Consider the following 21,689-nt stretch of genomic DNA (forward strand, 5'->3'; position numbering starts at 1 on the left):
AGAAAGCTAGAAGTAATATGACACAGAAATATTTAGGACCATCTATACTAATATGAGCATTCCAACTGCTCTTGCAGCTTTCATTGACATAGAAGCACCTTGGTGGTAATGTCCAATGAACAGAGCCCAAAACAAATTACTTCATGCCAAATTTTAATTCTTTCCAAATTAGCCTAATTTTCTTCCTACAAAAGTGAGAGAGGGCAATAGGCCTGAGTAAGTCTGATCATAAATATCTACACTTCTACATATTTTGCAAATGAGGAACATAGGCACCCACTTGTTTCAGAATCATGACTTATGATGTATTCCAGAGAATAGTTTTAGTCATAGATCTTTGCAAAGATCTTGTGTTACTACTTAAGGAGTGTCAGAGCTAGTCATGAATGTGAGAAACTCAGGTAACTATTAGCCTTCAAGGGCTGCTTAATAAAGTATCACAAATTGGGGGGCTTAAACAACAGAAATCTGTTGTCTCCCAGTTCTGCAGGCTAGCAGTCTGAAATTGAGCTGTCAGCAGGGTTGATTCCTTATGAAAACTATGAGGGAGAATCTGTTCCATACCTTACTCAAGGTTTCTTGTAGTATGCTGGCAATATTTGACAATGATGTTCCTTGGCTTATAGATACGCCCTGATCTGTCTTCATGGTCACAAGGCATTCACGCTGCATGTATATCTGTCTGTGTGACCAAATTGTTCTTTTTTTTTATATGGATGAGGTCATATTGCATTAGAGCATAGCTTAATGACCTCATCTTTTCATAATTTTTGAAAAGGAGGAAGTAAAACAGTCATTCTTTCCAGATGACATGATAGTACATCGGGAAAACCCTATAGACTCCACCATAAAACTACTTGACCCAATAGGTGAATTTGGCAAAATAGCAGGGTACAAACTCAATATGCAGAAACTGAAGGCATTTTTGTAGACCAACAATGAAATATCAGAAACAGAAATTAGGAAAAACACCCATTTTCCATAGCAACAAGAAAATAAAATACCTGGGAATAAACCCAACCAAGGAAGTAAAAGACCTATACTTAAAAAAGTATACAACACTGAAGAAAGAAATTAAGGAAGACACAAACAAATAGAAGCATATACCATATTCATGGATTGGAAGAACTGACTCATCAAAATGGTCATACTACTGAAAGCAATTTATAGATTCAATGCAATCCCTATTAAAATACCAGTGGCATATTTCACAGATGGGACAAACATTTCAAAAATTTATATAAAAACATATACAATACCAAATAGCTGCAGCAAGTTTGAGAAAGAAGAGCAAAGGTGGAGGGATCACAATACCTGATATCAAAGCATATTACAAGGGGACAGCAATCAAAACAGTCTGGTACTGGCATAAGAATAGACACATAGATCAATGGAACAGAATAGTGAGTCCAGGAATAAATCTAAGTGTATATGGTTAATTAATATTCAACAAAGGTGGCAGAAGCATAAAATACAGTATAATTATCCTCTTCAGCAAATGGTGTTGGGAGACCTGGACAGCTACATGCAAAAAAAAAATGAAACTCGATCACCAACTTAAACCATACACAAAAATAAACTCAAGGTGGATAAAAGACTTAAACATAAGCCATGACACCATAAAGGTCCTAAAAGAAAATAGGCAGGAAAATCTCAGACATTCCATGAAGCAATATTTTCACCAATATGTCTCCTAGAGCACGAGACATAATGGAGAGAATAAACAAAATGGACTTCAATAAATTAAAAAGCTTCTGCATGGCTAAAGAAAATATCAGCAAAATGAAAAGGGAACCAATTGTATGGGAAAATATATTTAGCAATGATAACTTGGACAAGGGTTTGATCTCTATAATCTATAAAGAACTCACTGGACTATACTCCAAAAAGACAAATAACCCAATTCAAACAATAAAGCAGCAAAATACAACCAGACTAATTGAAATAAAAACAAACTGACAGTTACTACAGAGGAAGGCATAGAGGGATAATAGGAGATAAGAGGTAGCAGCCATTAAGTAACATGCATGAAGTTACAGAAACAAAGCAGAAGGGGGTTGGGTTCAAGGGTGGGAGGTGGTAGTGGGTGTGGAGAGGGGCATGGTGGGGTGAATATGAAGACAATTTTACTTGAACAACAATAAAAAGTGGGCAAATAACCTGAACAAACACTTTTCCAAGAAGGACATACAGAGGGCCCAGAGACATGTGAAAGGACACTTAGCAACACTAGCCATCACAGAGATGCAAATTAAAACCACAGTAAGCCCTGGCTGGTGTAGCTCAGTGAATTGAGTGTGGGCCTGCAAACCACATGATTGCAGTTCAATTTCCAGTCAGGGCGCATGCCTGGGTTGCAGGCCAATTCCCAGCAGGGGACTCACAAGAGGCAACCATACAATGACATTTCTCTCCCTCTCTCCTTCCCTTCTCCTCTAAAAATAAATGAATAAAATCTTTTTAAAAAAACACAGTGAGATATCATTTCACACTAGTCAGAATGGCCATCATAAGTAAATCAACAAACAACAAGTGCTAGAGTGGTTATAGAGAAAAGGGAATCCTAGTACAGTGTTGGTGGAAAGGCAGACTAGTGTAGCCACTGTGGAAAACAGTATGGAATTTCCTCTGAAAACTAAAACTGGAATAGCCTTTTGACCTGGCAATTTTACTGCAAGGATTATACCCTTGAAACACCACTTTAAAGGAACCTATGCACTCCACTGTTCATAACAGCACAATTTACAATAGCCAAGTGCTGGAAGCAAACTAAGTGCCCATCAGTAAATGAATGGATCGAAAAATATGGGGGACATTTGTCCCCCTTGTTGGATCAAAAACAATGGTACATTTACATGATGGAATACTATGCAGCAGAAAGAAAGAAGGAGCTCCTACCCTCTGCAACAGCATGGACAGAAATGGAGAGCATTATGCTAAGCAAAATAAGCCAAGCTTTGAAAGACAAATACCATATGATCTCATCTATAAGTGGAACCTAAACAACAAACAAACCAGCAAGTGAAATATAACCAGAGATGCTGAAATTAAGAACAAACTGACTGTAACTAGTGAGGAGGTGGGAGTGGATAATGGTGGTAAAAGGGGAAGGGTTTTCAGGAATTTGTATAAAGAACACATGGACAAAACCAAAGGAAGTTAGGATCAATGGTGGGGACTGGAGATGACTGTGGTGGTGAGGGGCGGTAGGAGGAAATGGAGACCACCGTACTTGAACATCAACAACAACAACAATTGTATGAAACTATAAAGAACCTCAAATAACCTCAGCATCTTGAGAATGAAGAAAAATTAGAGAGGATCACAATACCTGATACAAAACTATATTACAAGGCCACTGTAATCAAAAGAGTCTGGTACTGGAATAAGAACAGACACATAGATGAATGGAACTGAATAGAGAGCCCAGAAATAAACCCATGTCTCTATGGTCAATCAATATTTGGCAGAGGAGGCAGAAGCAAAATTTGGAGTAAAAATAGCCTCTGCAACAAATGGTGTTTGGAACATCTGGACAGCTACATGCAAAAAATGAAACTAGACCACCAACTTACACCATACACAAAACCAAACTCAACAAAATGAATAGGGCACCAACTGTATGGGAAAACATATTTGCCAATGATACCTCCAACAAGGGTTTGATCTCCAAAATGTATAAAAAAACTCACATGTCTCCACTCTAGGAACAAACAACCCAATTAAAAATGGGCAAAGGACCTGAACAAACACTTCTCCAAGGAAGACATACATAGGGCCCATAGACATATGAAAGGATACTCAGCATCACTAGCCATTAGAGAGATGTAAATTAATAACACAATGAGATACCACTTCACACTCATCAGAGCGGCTATCATAAACAAATCAACAAACAAAAAATGCTGGCAAGACTGTGGATAAAAGGGAACCATTAGTACACTGTTGGTGGGAATGCAGACCTGTGCAGCTACTGTGGAAAATAGCATGGCATTTCACCAAAAAAGTAAAAATGGAACTGCTTTTTCACCCACAAATTCTGCTGCTGGGATTATACCCTAAGAATCCTGAAACAACAATTTGAAAGTAACTATGCATCCCAGTGTTCACAGAAGCATCATTTACAATAGCCAAGTGCTGGAAGCAGCCTAAGTGCCCATCAGTAAATGAGTGGATCAAAAAACCATGGTACAGTTACACAATGGAATGCTACATGGCAGAAAGAAGAAACTCTTACCTTTCTCACAACATGGATGGAATTGCACATTATTATGCTAAGTGAAATAAGCCAGGTGGTGAAAGACAAATACCATATGGTCTCACCTAAAAGTAGGACTTAAAATAAGTGAGCAATATACAGCCAGATACATGAAAATAAAGAACAAACTGCCCTGGCTGGTGTAGCTCAGTGGATTGAGCACAGGCCTGTGAAGCAAAGGGTTGAGGGTTCAGTTCCCAGTCAGGGCACATGCCTGGGTTGCAGGCCAGGTCCCCAGTGGGGGACACATGAGAGGCAACCACGCATTGATGTTTCTCTCCCGTTCTTTCTCCTTCCCTTCCCTTCCCCTCTCTCTAAAAATAAATAAATATTTGGAGAAAAAAAGAAGAAACTGACAGTAACCAGAGGGGAGAGGGAGGGGGAAAATGGGGCAAAGAAGGGGAAAGGTCATCAAGGAACATGTATAAAGTACTCATGGACAAAAACAAAGGTGGGAGCATTGAATGTGCAAGATGAGGGTTGGTAGGGTGGTGGAGAGTAATGGGGGGGAAATTGGGGACAATTATAACTGCACAACAATAAAAAAAGGAAAAAGAAATAAATAAAGAAATTATATAGTGTAGGATGGACTCACATGAATAAGTATGAAGGACACATGGACAATAACTAAGATGGGGGGCGGAGATGGGAGGGGGTGGGGAGCACTGGGGGGGTGCAGGGCTGGGAATACAAGAAAGAAAACTGTACTTGAACAAAAGTTAAATAAATTTAAAAAAATAAAAATAAAAAAGTAAAAAAAGAAATTATATAGTGTAATTATGTAATTATCAAAATTTCTTATTAAAGTACCATTAGCATATAAGATTATTTTCAAGTGTGCAACATAGTGATTAACATTTATATATATTATGATGTGATCACTATGATAAGTCTAATGACATCATCTTAATTTAATCAACTGCACACACCCTATTTCCAAGGTCATACCCACCGGAACCAATGGTTAGAGCTTCAACATCTTTTAGGGAACAGAATTTAACCCACCAGTAACTGTTCACATATTCTCACTAATTGAGTCTTTCTGAGGCCCCAGTTAGATACTCTGCATATACAGTGTGGGTCAAAAATAGGCTTACAGCTGTTAAGTACATAATATACAATTTATTCTTTTGTTATTATTTATTAATTATTATAGTATTTTCCATAAGAACAACTGTAGGCCTACTTTTGTCCCACCCTGTACATTTTGTGATTTAATCCCCACATCAACTCTTAGGGGTTTGTATTATTTATATTTGTATTCAGAATAAATCTAAAATCTGAAGGAGGTCCACAATTTGATAATAAATCCATATAGGAAGGACAAATACAACCCAACATCCAGATAGGTCTTCATGCTTGTGACCAGTAGAACAAGTAGTGATGAATCAAAAGTGAAATCCAGAAGTATAGATCAGAGATTACAGCAAAATTGGGGTTTGGAAAGTGTCATGTTCAACAAGTAAAGGGAACTGTATATAATCAATCAAACTGGATATATTCTAGAAAAAGACACTATCTTTAATATTCATTTCAGATTCACTTTACACATGAACATACACACAAGCACACACCCTGATAAATCAATCAATCAATTGATAGGAGGATAGACGGATGTTACATATATAACACATACATGGATGACAAAATTGCCTAGTGTTTTAGTGCAGGGGTCTGTAACCAGATTGTCTGCATTTCCACTCAGGCTACACTTCTTTGTGGTGTGGCCTTAGGCAAGTCATTTGACACCCCTTTCTGCCTTATTTTCCTTATCCATAAAATGGGAATAATTACAGTACTTTTATCATGGAGTTTCAATGAGTTTCATATATATATACATCCATGTATACATATATGTTTACATATAATGCTCTTATAAAATTTATAGTACATTGCAAACATTCAAGAAATGTTAACAATTATTGCACATACATAGATAAAACATATATACAAATAAACATTTGTATATGGATCTAATAAACATTAGATCCTTGATATTTCCAGGGTATAAGAGGTCTGTCCAGAAGGTATCCAGCCATGTAATATGAAAAATAGAGACATTTATCCAAGAAGATACAAGATACAAGAAACATTGTACAACAGGACAGTGACAACTCAGCCCCCTTCAAATTAAGCACCTCGGGACATCACACAGTTCTCCCAATTGGCATCAGTAGCCCTGTCATATTTTCCTGAATCTCACTGATGGTCTGAAATATCTTCCCTTTCAATGGTAATTTTAGTTTGGAGAAAAGCCAGAAGACATAGGGTATCAAGTCTGGGCTATAGTGGGGCTGAGTCACATGGGTGATTTTACCAAAAATCTTTGCATAAGATATGAGGCATGAGCGGGAGTGTTATAGTGATAAGGCTGCTAATCACCAGTTGCCCATAGCTGCAGACTTCTGAAACATCTAAATAGTTTCCATGGGGGAATGTTCAAAGCCAATATAAAATTTGATGCAGATTTATTGCTCCACTCATTCAGTCACTTTGAATGCAATGGCAACACAGTACACATGCTCACTCAGAGGGAGAAGAAGAAGTGCAAGAAATTGAAAACATAATGAAGGAGAACTTCCCTAATTTGACAAAAGAAATAGACTTTCAGGAAGTCCAAGAAGCTGAGAGTCTCAAAGAAGTTAGATCCAAGAAGAAACACACCAAGACACATCATAGTTAAGTTACCTAAGATTAAAAATAAGGAGAGAATCTTAAAAGCAGCAAGAGAAAAGGAGATGGTTACATACAAAGGTGTTCCCATAAGACTATCAGCTGATTTCTCAAAAGAAAACTTTCAGGCAAGAAAGGGCCACAAAGAAGTATTCAAAGTCATGAAAGGCAAGGACCTACATCCAAGAATACTCTATCCAGCAAAGGTACATTTAGAATGGAAGGGCAGCTAAGTACTTCTCAGATAAGATCAAGTTAAAGGAGTTCATTATCACCAAGCCCTTATGATATGAAATGTTAAAGGGACTTATCTAAGAAAAAGAAGGAGATAAAAAAATATGAACAGTAAAAGGACAACAAACTCACAACTATCAACAAACAAACTTAAAAAAACAACAAAAGCAAACTAAGCAAACAACTAAAACAGGAACAGATTCACAGAAATACACATCACATGGAGTATTATCAGCAAGGAGGTGGGAGAATGGGGGAAAGGTACAGGAAATAAAAATCATAAATAGTAGGTACAAAATAGACAGGGGGAGGTTAAGAATAGTATGGCAAATGGAGAAGCCAAAGAACTTATATGTATGATTCATGGACATGAAATAAGGGGGTGGGGGAGATGCTGGTGGGAGGGCACTACAGGAAGGAGGGTGAAAAGGGGGGAAATAAATGGGACAACTATAATAGCATAATCAATAAAATACATTTAAATATAAAAGAAAAATAAAACCAGACATTTCATAATTCCATAACAACAGGGCAATAATCATTTATAAAACTATTAGAATAAATTTCATCACTCAATAAACTCTATTATTTTGTAGTATTAACTGAGCACTAACCTGAATCTGCAAAACTGAAGCTAAGATGATGTGGAAGATTGGCCTACATGGTCATTTGGGACTCCTGTAGAGCAGAGGACATCCAAAGAGTAGCCCACCTATTTCATCCTGCTGGAAACACCTCAGTTAAAATTAAGGACCAAAACACACTTTATCCTTTCCTCACTGTCTCACCCATGATTAAGTAAAGCAAACGGTGACTGTCCAGTACATACATACATCATTTGGATGTAACCAGAGTGCTTTTTTTCTCTGTCTTCACATCATTATTATTTTTCTGCCTATATCCAGAAATTTGAACTCCTCAGAAACACTTTGTAATATCCCACAAATAAAATGTTATAGGTAAGCATGAAAGCAAGAGAAAAACTATAGATAAAGAGAACAGAGAATAGACATCCATCCTGAGAATTGCGGAAGTTACTGAGGACGATATCAGAAGTAATAATCAAACACATGGTTGAAAAAAACTCTTCTGGGTTTTAAAAAAAGACCATGAAAAGAGATCTTCACTTAGGCATATTCTAACCAAAATTTTTTGTATTAGAGGGATGAAGAAAAATTTATACAACTGTCCATGGAGAAAAATAAGCAGGCTATCTATAAATCTACAAAATTTAACCTAGCTTCAAACATTTCAGTCACACACTATACTCCAAAAGACAATAAACAAAGCAATACTGACAGAATTATGAGGGGTACAAACTAATAATTATATGTTAAACTTAATGGTCTTTTGTGTGTAAAGGAGCAGTGTCAGGTAAACAAAGGCTCATAGGACAGTATAAAACCTAATTGTACTGTCATACATAATTCCTTAAAATAAGTACTTGGACTATATGACCACTGCCCAAACTATGAATGGACATTTAATATTTACAAAGAGGGAAGCAATGGCATGAAAAGACTAATGCCTTTGCTACTATAATCAAAGACCCAGTGCCCTAACATTAACACTAGCAATGTAATAAAGGAATTTTTCCATAGATCAGTAGGCATCCACATGTCAAAAAAATATCTAGAAACAACTCATATACCCTTCACAAAAGTGAACTAATAACTGATCACAGACCTAAATGTAAAACACAAAACTATAAAATTCCTAGATGATGATATAGGAAAAAGTTATCTGAATTTGGCAATGACATTTTCAATTCAACATCAAAGACTCAATCCATTAAAGAATGAATTGATGAGCTAAAATTCATTAAAATTAAAAAATTCTGTGCTGTAAAAGACACCATCAAGAAAATGAAAAGACAAGCCAAAGAATGGTAGAAAATACTTGCAAAACACACGTCTGACAAAAGATTGTTTTTGCGAAGTATACAAAGAACTCTTAAAACTCAACAATAAAAGATAAATATCTCAATTAAAATGGGTCAAAGACTTTAATAGGTACTGCACCAAATAAGCTATACAGATACGTCAACAAAGAAGCTATTCAGTTGGAAAATAAATATATGAAAAGATGCTTCACATCATATGTCATCAGGGAAATGCACATTAAACAGCAATTTGATGCCACTACAAATCTATTAGAATGGCCAAATTTCAGAATAGTGACAACATCAAGTGTTGGTGAGGAGGTGGAGCAACAGGAATTTTCAATCAATGCTGGTGGGAATTCAAAATAATATAGCCACTTTGGAAGACAGTTTGGAAGTTTCTTACAAAACTAAATATACTCTTACCATACAATCCAGAGCTCACTGTCTTTGGTATTAACTAAATAAGTTGTAAACTTATGTTCCCAACAAAACCTGAACATAAATGTATATAGTATCTTTATCCATAATTGCCAGAATTTGAAGTCAATTAAGATATTCTTCAGTAGGTGAATAGATAAATAGTAATAGAATCAAACACTGTAAAATCATTCTCTATTAAAAAGAAATGACCTGGCTGGTGTAATTCAGTGGATTGAGCACGGGCCTGCAAACCACATGATCGCGGTTCGATTCCCAGTCAGGGCACATACCTGGGTTGCAGGCCATTTCTCAGCAGGGGATTCACGAAAGGCAACCATACATTAATAATTATCTCCTTCTCTCCTTCCCTTCCCCTCTAAAGATAAATAAATAAATCTTAAAAAAAAGAAGAAAATGAGCTATCAAGTCATAAAAATACTTGGAGGAAACTTAAATGCACATTACGAAGTTGAACACACTAGTCCAAAAGGCTACATTCTAGATAATTCCAATCACATCACATTCTGAAAAAGAAAGAACTATGGATTAAAAAGTAAAAAGATCAATTGCTGCCAGGGGTAAAATGGAAGGAGGGATGAATTGGTAGAGCACACAGTATTTTTAGGGCAGTAAAATCATTCTACGTGATACTATAATGGTGATACATGTCATTATACGAGTACATTTGTCCAAACCCACAGAATGTATAACACCAAGAGTGGAACTGGTATAAACTGTGGACCTTGGATGATTATGACGTGTTAATATAGGGTCATCAGCCCTGGCTGGTGTAGCTCAGTGGATTGAGCACAGGCCTGCGAACCAGATGATCGCGGTTCGATTCCCAGTCAGGGCACACTGCCTGGGTTGCAGGCAGGTTCCCTGCAGGCCAACTCCCAGCAGGGGAGGCACGAAAGGCAACCATACATTGATGTTTCTCTCCCTCTCCTTCCCCTCTAAAGATAAATAAATAAATAAAACCTTTAAAAAATATATAGGGTCATCAATTATAGCAAATATATCATTCTGCTGGAGAATGTTGATAATGGAGGAAGCTATGCATGTGAAGTGATGGAGAAACATGAAAACTCTTTACATTTTATTCCTAATTCTGTTGTGAGACTAAAACTTCTCAAAAAAAATAAAAGTCTTTTAAAAAGTGCATCAAACTTATTTTAAATATAAATTAATAAGATATTAAATGGCACTTTAATGTTCTTTTAAGGACATTTCCATGTAATATTTATTTGATTGCTTCAGCATTAGCATTTTATCATTGTGTTTTATATTACAAAGCAATGGCAGTTGTGCTCATTGTCCATGGTATATCTTTACTTTCTCAAGAAACATTGTTCAAAAATTTCTAAAGTATAAGCATTTTATCTCAATTTTTAACATGTGTAACAAAAATCAATATAGAAAAAAAAGAACATAGGTTGGGGAAAGACCTGTGTTGAAATCCCAACTACTTCCCTATTTTTCATAGCATGAGTCAGTAATTTGCCTCAAACTATATTTAAGTGTATATGTATGTGTGTGTGTGTGTGTGTGTGTGTGTGTGTGGTGTATATATACATATATATATATATATATACATATATATATATATATATATATATATATATATATATATGTCTTAAGCTAGTTTGAGCTGGATTACTGTCTCTTTAATTTTTCTCAGCCTTAGTGTCTTCTTTAATAAAATAAATATAATGACATCATAAGTTCACAGTGAGGAAAATAATAATGTACATATAATAGAACAAAATGCCATATTAAGAAACTGCCATATAGGCAAAGGACATGAACAGAGGAGAACATACAGAGGGCCCAAAATGTCATATTAAGAAACCACCATATGGGCAAAGGACCTACTTCTCCAAGGAGGACATACAGAGGGCCCAGAGACTTATGAAAGGATCCTCAGCATCACTAGCCATCAGAGAGATGCAAATTAAACCACAATCAGAGAGATGCAAATTAAACCACTTCATACCAGTCAGTATGGCCACCATAAGCAAATCAGCAAACCACAAGTGCTGGCCAGGTTGTGGAGAAAAAGGAACCCTAGTATATTTTTGGTGGGAATTCAGACTGGTGCAGCCACTGTGGAAAACAGTATGGAGATTTCTCAAAAATAAAAAATAAAATTGTCTTTTGACTGGCAATTCCATTGTGGGGAATTATACCCTAAGAATCCTGAAATGCTAATTCAAAAGAACCTATGCATCCCAGTGTTCATAGCAGCACAATGTATAATAGCTAGGTGCTGGAAGAATCTAAGTGCCCATCAGTAAATGAACAGATCAAAAACTATGGTACATTTACATGATGGAGTACTATGCTGCAGAAATAAAGAAAGAAGGAGCTATTACCCTTTGTGACAGCATAGATGGAATTGAAGAGTGTTATGCTAAGTAAAATAAGGCAGGTGGTGAGAGACAAATACCATATGATCTCATCTATAAGTGGAACCTAATCAATGAAATAAACACGCAAATAAAATCTAACCAGAGACATTGAAATAAAGAACAAACTGACAGTGACCAGAGGGGAGGGGGGAGAGCCGTATGGGGGAAAGGTCATCAAGGAACATGTATAAAGGACCTATGGACAAAGCCAAAGGGGGATACTATTGAGAGTGGGAGGTAATGGTAGGTGGGTTCAGGGACAGTGGTGGAGGCAAAATGAAGACAATTGTGCTTGAACAACAATAAAAATGCTTAAAAAGAGAGAATTTCAATATAATTAATCACATAAGCAAAAAAAGGCAGTGCCATAATTCAACTACAGTGTTTGATTTCAAATTCCATTCTTTACCAAAAGTAACACCACAGTTTATACTGTATCCTCTTGGAAGAATCTTATTCATGTCATTTAGCTTCTTCTTTCCTTATAATTCCCAGTTAAAACATATCACTTAAGACTATATAGTCTGACTTCAGGCCAAGATGGGGCATAGGTGGAAATACTGTACCTCTTCGCACAACCAAATTTAAGGACAACAAGGATTTGGAAACAAAAACACAACCAGAACAGACAGAAAATTGAACTGTACCAAAGTCTGACAACAACGAACCATTCATCCAGACCTGTAAGAGGGGCTGGGGTGGCCAGCGGAGAGTGGTCCTGGCAGGAAAAGGGGGTGGTTGGCAAAATCAGGTGCAGGGAGAAAATAAGCAAACCCAGTGAGGCCCACAAGGTGGCTGGCTGACTGCAGACACACATTCAAGCACAGATAAACCAGGCAAAAAACAGTCAGTGAGACAAACCTCACAACTCAGAGCCCCAGTGACAGGAAATAAAGCCTAAAAGCACTAGTTGAAAAAACTTTCAGGAGTTGAAGTGCCAGGAGAGATTCCTGGCCTCACAGGAAAGTTTGCTAGAGAAATCCACAGTGTCCTAGGACATATACAAGCCTACCCACCTGGGAACCAGCACCTGAAGGGCCCAATTTGATTGTGAGAAGTGGAAAAGGGGACTGAAATTTGAGAGAGAGTGGAGCAAGAGCCATTACTCTGTGCCCCCACTTACAGCGTCACAACCCAGCAACTGGATTGCCCAGCCCTGCTGAACACCTAAGGCTCCACCCCTCAGATGTAACAGGCAAGAACAGACCAAAACATTATGGCTCCAGCAGAAGAACAGCTCAAAGCCCCAGAGCCAATACTTCTAAGCAACAAAGAGATAGCCAACCTATCAGATGTACAGTTCAAAATACTGGTGATCAGGATGCTCAGAGAACTGGTTGATTTTAGTCACAAATTAGATGAAAAAATGAAGGCTACACTAAATGAAATGAAGTGAAATGCACAGGGAACCAATAGTGTTGGGAAGGAAACTGGGACTCAAATCAATGTAGTGGACTAGAAGGAAGAAAGAGACATTCAACTGGAACAGAATGAAGAAACAAGAATTCAAAATAATGAGGAGAAGGTTAGGAACCCCCAGGACATCTAAACGTTCCAACATCCGAATTATAGGGGTACCAGAAGGGGAAGAGGAACAGCCACAAGTGGAAAACTTATTTGAACAAATAATGAAGGAGAATTTCCCCAGTCTGGCAGGGGAACTAGACTTCCAGGAAGTCCAGGAAGCCCAGAAAGTCCCAAACAAGTTGGACTCAAGAAGGAACACACCAAGGCACATCATACTTACATTAGCCAAGATTAAAATGAAGGAGAGAATTCTAGAAGCAGCAAGAGATAAGGGGACAGTCACCTACAAAGGAGTTCCCATCAGACTGCCAGCTGATTTCTTAGAAGAGACCTTACAGGCAAGAAGGGGCTGGAAAGAAGTATTCCAAGTCATGAAAGGCAAGGACCTACATCCAAAATTGCTCTATCCAGCAAAGCTTTCATTTAGAATGGAAGGGCAGATAAAGTTCTTCTCCGATAGGGTCAAGTTGAAGGAGTTCATCATCACCAAGCCCTTATTCTATGAAATGTTAAAGGGACCTATCTAAGAAAAAGAAGATAAAAAATATGAACAGTGAAGGGAGAGCAAACTCAGTTATTAGCAACCACACCTAAAACTAAAGCAAACTAATCAGACAGCTAGATCAGGAGCAGAGCCACAGAAATGGAGATCACATGAGAGGCTAGCAACAGGGGAGTGGGAAGAGGAGAAGAGGGGAGAAGGTGTAGAGAATAAGTAGCATCCCATTGGTCAATGACTGGATCAAAAAACTATGGTACATTTACACAATGGAATTCTATGCTGCAGAAAGGAATAAGGAACTACTACTTTTTGCAACATCATGGATGGAACTGGAAAGCATTATGCTGAGCGAAATAAGCCAGGTGGTGAAAGACAAATACCATATGATATCACCATTAACAGGGATCTAAACAAAACAAACAAGCAAGCAAAATATGACCAATGGCACTCAATTACGGAACAGGCTGACAGGGTCCAAAGGGGAAAGGGGAGAGAATCATAGGGGAAAGGGGGATGGACTCACATGAACAAGTATAAAGGACACATGGGCAATAACTAAGGGTGGGGGGCAGAAATGGGAGGGAGGCGGGGAGCATGGGGTGGGGGGCGGGCAGGGTTGGGAATATAAGACAGAAAGCTGTACTTGAACAAGAATTAAATTTAAAAATAAAAGAGAATAAGTAGCATAGATGGTTGGGAGAAAATAGACAGAGGGAGGGCAAGAGTAGTCTGGGAAATGTAGAAGCTAAAGAATTTATGACACATGGACATGAATTAAAGAAGGGAATGTGGGGAGAGGGCGTGTGCAGGGGAAGGGGGTGTGCAGGGTGGAGGGGAATGAAGGGGGGGAAATGGGACAACTGTAATGGCATAATCAATAAAATATATTTTAAAAAAGACTACATGGTCTTTTATGACCCTTAAACTAAGTCCCAGTTTGTCCAGAAGTGTACATGCACCTCACTGTTTTACAGAAATAGAAACTGCCTGATTTGTAAAATCCTCTAGAATCAGAACACTTATAGATATAATCTTATTTTTTTCTATTATTTTTTATTTTTTATTGTTGTTCAAGTACAGTTGTCTCTATTTTCACCTCAACTCCCCGGCCCCACCCATCCCCACCTCCCACCCTCAAATCTACCCCCTTTGGCTTTGTCCATGTGTTCTCTCTGCATGTTTCTTGATGGCCCTTCCCCTATTATCCTTCTCCACCCTCCTCTCTAGGAACTGTCAGTTTGTCCTTTATTTTAATGTCTCTGGTTGTATTTTGCTTGCTTGTTTGTTTTGTTGATTAGGTTCCACTTGTAGGCGAGATCATATGGTATTTCTTTCACCACATGGCTTATTTCACTTAGAATAATGCTTTCCAGTTCCATCCATGCTGTCACAAAAGAATAAAAACTTTTTTCTTCCATGTAGTATTCCATTGTGTAAATGTACCACAGTTTTTTGATACACTTATTTATTTACAGGTACTTATCCTTACTAAACCTTTTCCCTAACTTTCATTCCTTCTGTATGGTTCATGCCCCAATTATATCATAATATATGTTAAATGCAATTCTATTAGTCTAGACTGTCTAATCCTTTCCCTGCTAATCTGTACTCTATTCTCCTATAAAATCCACCTTTTTAAGACAAATTTCCTGATTTCCTAAAACTCTATTTTAAATAAATAATGTAAAAAGGCAAAGGGGGTCAGGTTTGAGGGTGAGAGGTGGGGATGGGTGGAGTGGCCAGAATAGAGACAACTGTACTTAAAGAAAAATAACAAAAGAAAATTAAAACAAACAAACACAAAACTAGAACAAGCAAAAAAATCTGATTTAAAATAATTCTGCTCTGTATAGCCCTATGTACTTGAATTTAAACAACTATTTAAGAACAAAGTTTGAACTTCCATATCCTAAAAAAACCCACAGTCATAGCATTTTATTAGAGTAATATTCTCAAATTTATTGTATATCACAATATTTTAATTTTTGTAGTCACATTCCTTTAAATACCTTTATTTTTTTAATTTAAAAAAATTATCTTATTGTCTACCTAAACTATTATCCATATTAACACATTAGCTAGTATTTAAAGGACTAGTGAAATTGTATAGGGTCAATCCACAAAAAAAATCTTATTGTATATCAATATATTAATACACCATTCACTCTTTCATATGTATTTGTATTGCATCTCCACATAAAGCATAATTTCCTTGGGCAAAAGCATGTTCTTCGTGAAAAGTTGTTAATGATGTGAAGAAATGCTTATTATTTGGTGTTAAATGGAAAAGAATGTAGGATAAAAATTGGATATATGGTGTGATCTCTACTACATAAAAATGGATAGAAAAAAGGAGTAGAAGCATATATGCTAGAATAATGACAGTTTTACTCTGGGTGGTAGAGTTATAGTTGACTGCTGATTTCTGCCCTATGCTTGCCAATTTTATTATTCTTATTAGGGCGTGTACTTTTATACTCAGGAGCAATGCTTAATGGAACACACATTTTAATTTTTCATTCACATTTTACTCATAATTAACATCTGTTCAAGTAGATACTTTGTATTTCCTCTAACAGTTGCATCATAGACATATATGAACAGCTCCTTGGCTTCTTCGCAAATCACATTTCTACTGAAAATTAGATGTTTCTTATGCATATCTTCAAACCTCAAGTTAAACACCTGTCTTGGTTAGGATGCTTTTGATTTCCAGTGAGAAATTAACATGAATAAAAGTGTATTGACAAAATAGGGTATTCCTTGGTTGACAGGATCTAAAGTATGGTTAACTTTAGACAGAGTATGATCCAGAAATTCAAGATATCCTAAGTGTTCAAACATTGTTGTCATGCAAGTCTCTCACTCTGTCTTCCTCTACCCTTAAACTTTATCTTCAAGTTATCTGTCTTCATACTGTCAAAAATGGTGGCAGTAATACCAAGCCATACATTTTCAGAGCACTAATCCCTTTGGAGAAGAGGATGGCTTCATTCTGGCATTTTCAACAAAACTCCTGAGGTTCATTATGATTGTTCCGAACCTCACCATGCACCTACCCATTACCTGTTTGTTAGGTGAATGACATACACTGATTGCCTCAGGCCAATCTGGACTCACCTAAAGCTGCATATCAAGTTGATCTCTTGTAATTCACATGGCTGAGAATGTGACAAGGCTAGGGAGACGTAATTTGTAAAGGAAATTCAGAGTAATGTTATATAATATAACACAGAAGCAATGCTGGATAACAGACTAAGCCATTTTAGCACTCGATAATATTTATTTCTCTCTTGCTAAACATTTTTGCACTTGTTGGAACACTGGCTGAAACAATTTAAAAAGTAAAATTTTCTAAGTACCACATAGACCATATAGTGTGAATTATTCACATCATAGATTGAGCTGTGATAAAATATGATGCTTTATTTTTTAACATACCAACAAACTCTATTTTCCAACTAAAAACCACTGCTTTCTTCACTTTTTTCATATATTTCCAGCAACAGCTGGAAAAATGTGTTATTTCCACTTTAAATAATGTTGTATTTTTATGAAAGCTAATTAATATGGTGTTTATGTAATGCATTAGTTAAGGACTTTCTCACATAGGTTTGCCTTATAGTACCTCAATTTAAACTTCTATCTTAGTATGTTTCTAAATCATTAAAAGCAGGACTTTTTCAATGATCCATGACTAATATCCAAAGCCTGGAATGTTTTAATCATCAACAGTACATTAGATTAAACCATATGAAACTACCAATACCTGATTATTTTAGACCTAGAACAAAAGCAATTTCATGTGGCTCAGCATAAAATAAACACATATCAATACACATATACATATATCCTGGTAATTCAGAGTAATAGTCATAGTTTTGAAAACTATGAATGCCAATTTGATCACTTGATCATTTCATATTTTATGCTATGACTGATAGGAAAGGCAAGAAAAATACACATTCATGGACATATAGAAAAAATATACAGCACAATTCTTTTTTTATAAAAGAGCACTTGATAATCAAACTGTATTTTTTTTCTACTTGGTCTTATCTTCTAAATTCAAATCTGCTGAAGCACTTCTTGTCATTTCTTTTCAATACACTTACTGTGTGACCCTAAATAGCCTCCACTAGCACCCTCAATTTCCTTCCATGTCAAAACAGATAGGCAGTCATCATGACTGGATGACTCTATGACCCCAACAACAGAATGATGAATCTAGTTTTCTGAGAATGAGCAAGCTGACAGAAAGGAATCATTCACATCTGTCCACTGAAAACAAACAGAAACTACCAATATGTATATCCAAACTGTTCATCTACTAATGATTTGAACAGAACCTGATCTTAATTAGAAAAAGTCATCCCAATAAGTACTTTTTAAAATATTTTGTCTGAAAAAATACTACAGCAGAAATATTTATTGCCTCTTTATCTAGTTTCCCTTTTTGATAATCTGGTTTATCCCAGCACAGAGTTCTCATATTTTCCATGTCCTTAGAAATTGAAGCTGGTTAAGTAACAATAAATACTAACAAGAGAATTTCCTTGAAAAACTGTTTCACAAGTATAGTAATCAAATGATCTAGGTAAAAACTAGTGTTTTCTTACCTTTAAAAGGTCTCAAGCAGTCCTAAATTTTAGTTTTCTGCCTTCCTTTCACAACAGTCCACAAAAAGTCCCTTTCTAAATTGTTACATTTATGAATTCTCCCCTGAGAGTAGCTATAATTTCAGAGAAGTATAATAGCCAGAACAGACACCAACCACTACATATATCTTGGGTGACTTTACTGATCACATGACGCTTCCTGGCATTGTAGGAGTAAGAAATAGAGAATTTCAAATCCAATCCAAAAAGTAAATATTCACAGATGTTTATGTAGTCTGTCCTCCTTTTCCACATTAAAATTTTTATAGCGCTCTTCTAGTTCTTCATCCTCTTTGCCACTACCCAAACAATCTACAAAGCATATTCCACAGCCAGAACATCAATAAGAAAAATCAGACATGAATACAACATTCATTCAATTTCAGTGATATTTAAACCAAGGCATAGCTGTGACTATTCTGATATAACTATCATGAAATGTTCACAGGAAGAGTGAAAAAGGCCAATTACTGTTCTCCTTTGCTTTTTAATGGTGAAATCACTTAAAACGTATGACTGAAGTTATGGTAATTACATTTAAGTGTTGTTTAGAAATTATGTCTTTTAATTACAGAAGATTTAACAAAATGTTTATTGTGAAAATTTGATTTTTATAACTCTAAGTGTTATGAACATATTTAAAAAGCTGATTGAGTCCCCTTTCTCCACTCAATCAACTTTTTAAACTTGTCAACAAAACAATCAAGCAGGCAAAATATAACCAGAAACATTGAAATAAAGCACAAACTGACAATAACCAGAGAGGAAGAGGGAGAGGCACAATGGGGGAAAATAGGAGAAGGCCCATCAAGGAACATGTGTAAAGAACACATGGACAAAGCCAAAGAAAGTAGGATTCAGAATGGGAGGCAGGAGGGATTGGGCATGGGGGAGTGGTGGGGAGTAAAATGGAGACAATTGTAGTTGAACAATAAAATATTAAAAATGAATAAAAATAAATTAAAAGTTGATTGATACAAATGAAAGCATCACATGCTTTTTGATATCTGTAAGGTCCAGGTTAAAATGTGAACATACGAATGACATTTGACTGGAGTTTTTCTATTCTATTTTATCAAAATAACAGTAAAATTTCTGATATAGAAGACAGTAAATATCCCAAGTTTAATGGCAGACTAAAACTAGATCACAGAATCTCTCTCCCTCAATTAACAAATAAATGAGCAAAAGAAATTCCACAGCAGCATCCAAATAAAGCAAAAATTGAGGGATTTCCAGCCAAAATGGAGGTTTAGGTAGATACGATTTGCCTCCTCACACAACCAAAAGAAGGGCAAACAGCAACTTTATAATCAGAAAATAACCAGAACTGCCAGAAAATCAAAGTTTATAGAAGTCAAACAACCAACCAGTTAAAGAAGAAATATACATCTAGACCAGTAGGAGGGGTGGAGATGGACAGTTGGGGTGGAAAGGACTTGTGGCAAGGCAGCTGGGGGACCGAGCAAGACAGCAGATGGCCAGAATGGGCAGTCCCACATTTGCCTGTAGGTATACTGAAAGGAACAACTAGGGAACCAGACAGACTGAGCAACCCAGGGTTCCAGTGTGGGAAAGTAAAACTTCAAAACCTCTGACTGAAAAAACATGTGGGGGTTGAGGTGGCAGGAGAAACTCTCAGCTTCACAGGCAAGTTCATTGGAAAGACCCACAGGGTCCTAGAACATACACAAACCCACCCACCTGAAAATCAGCACCAAAAGGCTCCAGTTTGCTTGTGGAAAGTGTCAGGAAGTGACTGAAAGCTGGCTGACAGCTGAGCAAACAACATTGTTTCCTCTTGGACCCCTCCCCCACATACAGTGCCACAACACGGCGATGTGGATTGTCCAGTGCTGGTGAACACCTAAGGCACTGCCCCTTACTATGTAACAGGATACCAAAGAAAAAATATATGGCCCAAATGAAAGAACAGATCAAAGCTCCAGAAGAAATACAACTAAGGAATGAAGAGATAGCCAACCTATCAGATGCAGAGGTCAAAACACTAGTAATCAGGATGCTCACAGAAATGGTTGAGTATGGATGCAAAATAGAGGAAAAAATGAAGGCTATGAAAAATGAAATAAAGGGAACCAACAATGAAGGGAAGGAAACCAAGACTCAAATCAACAGTTTAGAAGGAAGCAATAAACATTCATCCAGAACAGAATAAAGAAGCAAGAATTTTTTTTAAAAAATTGAAGAGAGGCTTAGCAACCTCCAGTACAACTTTCAACACTCCAATATCTGAATCATAGGGGTGACAAAAATAGAAGAGGAAGAGCAAGAAATTGAAAAATTTTTGAAAATATGATGGAGGAGAACTTCCCCAATCTGGCAAACAAAATACACTTCCAGGAAATCTAGGAAGCTCAGAGAGTCCCAAAATAGTTGAACCCAAGGAATCGCACACCAGGACATATCATGATCACATTATCCAAGATGAAAGATAAGGATAAAATCTTCAAAGTGGTAGGAGAAAAGGAGACAGTTACCTACAAAGGAGTTCTCATAAGAGTATCAGCTGATTTATCAAAAGAAACCTTTCATGCAAGAAGGGGCTAGAAAGAGGTATTTGAAGTCATGAAATGCAAGGACCTACATCCAAGATTACTCTATCCAGAAAAGCTTTCATTTAGAATGGAAGGGCAGATAAAGTGCTTCCCAGATAAAGTCAAGTTAAAGGAGTTCATCATCACCAAGTCTTAGTTAAAGGAACTTATCTAAGAAAAAAGGAGATAAAAATATGAACAGTTAAATGACAACAAACTCACAACTATCAACAACTGAATCTAAAAAAACTAAATGAATTCTAAGTAAACAAGTACAACAAGAACAGATTCACAGAAATAGAGATCAGATGGAGGATTTTCATCAGGTAGGAGGAAGGGGGAGAATAGGGGAAATGGTACAGGTAATAAGAAGCATAAATGGTAGGCACGAAATAGGCTGTGGTTAAGAATAGTATGGGGAACATGTACATGTACAAAGAACACATGGGCAAAACCAAAGAAGGGTAGGATCAAGGGCGGGGAGTGGGGATGGCTGGTGTGGGGGGGAAGTGATGGGGATAAAATGAAGACAACTCTACTTTGATAACAATTAAATAAAAAATAAA

This window comes from Sturnira hondurensis, unplaced genomic scaffold (assembly GCF_014824575.4).
Source record: "Sturnira hondurensis isolate 20B ecotype Veracruz unplaced genomic scaffold, ASM1482457v3 Scaffold0003038, whole genome shotgun sequence".
NCBI lineage: Eukaryota > Metazoa > Chordata > Mammalia > Chiroptera > Phyllostomidae > Sturnira > Sturnira hondurensis.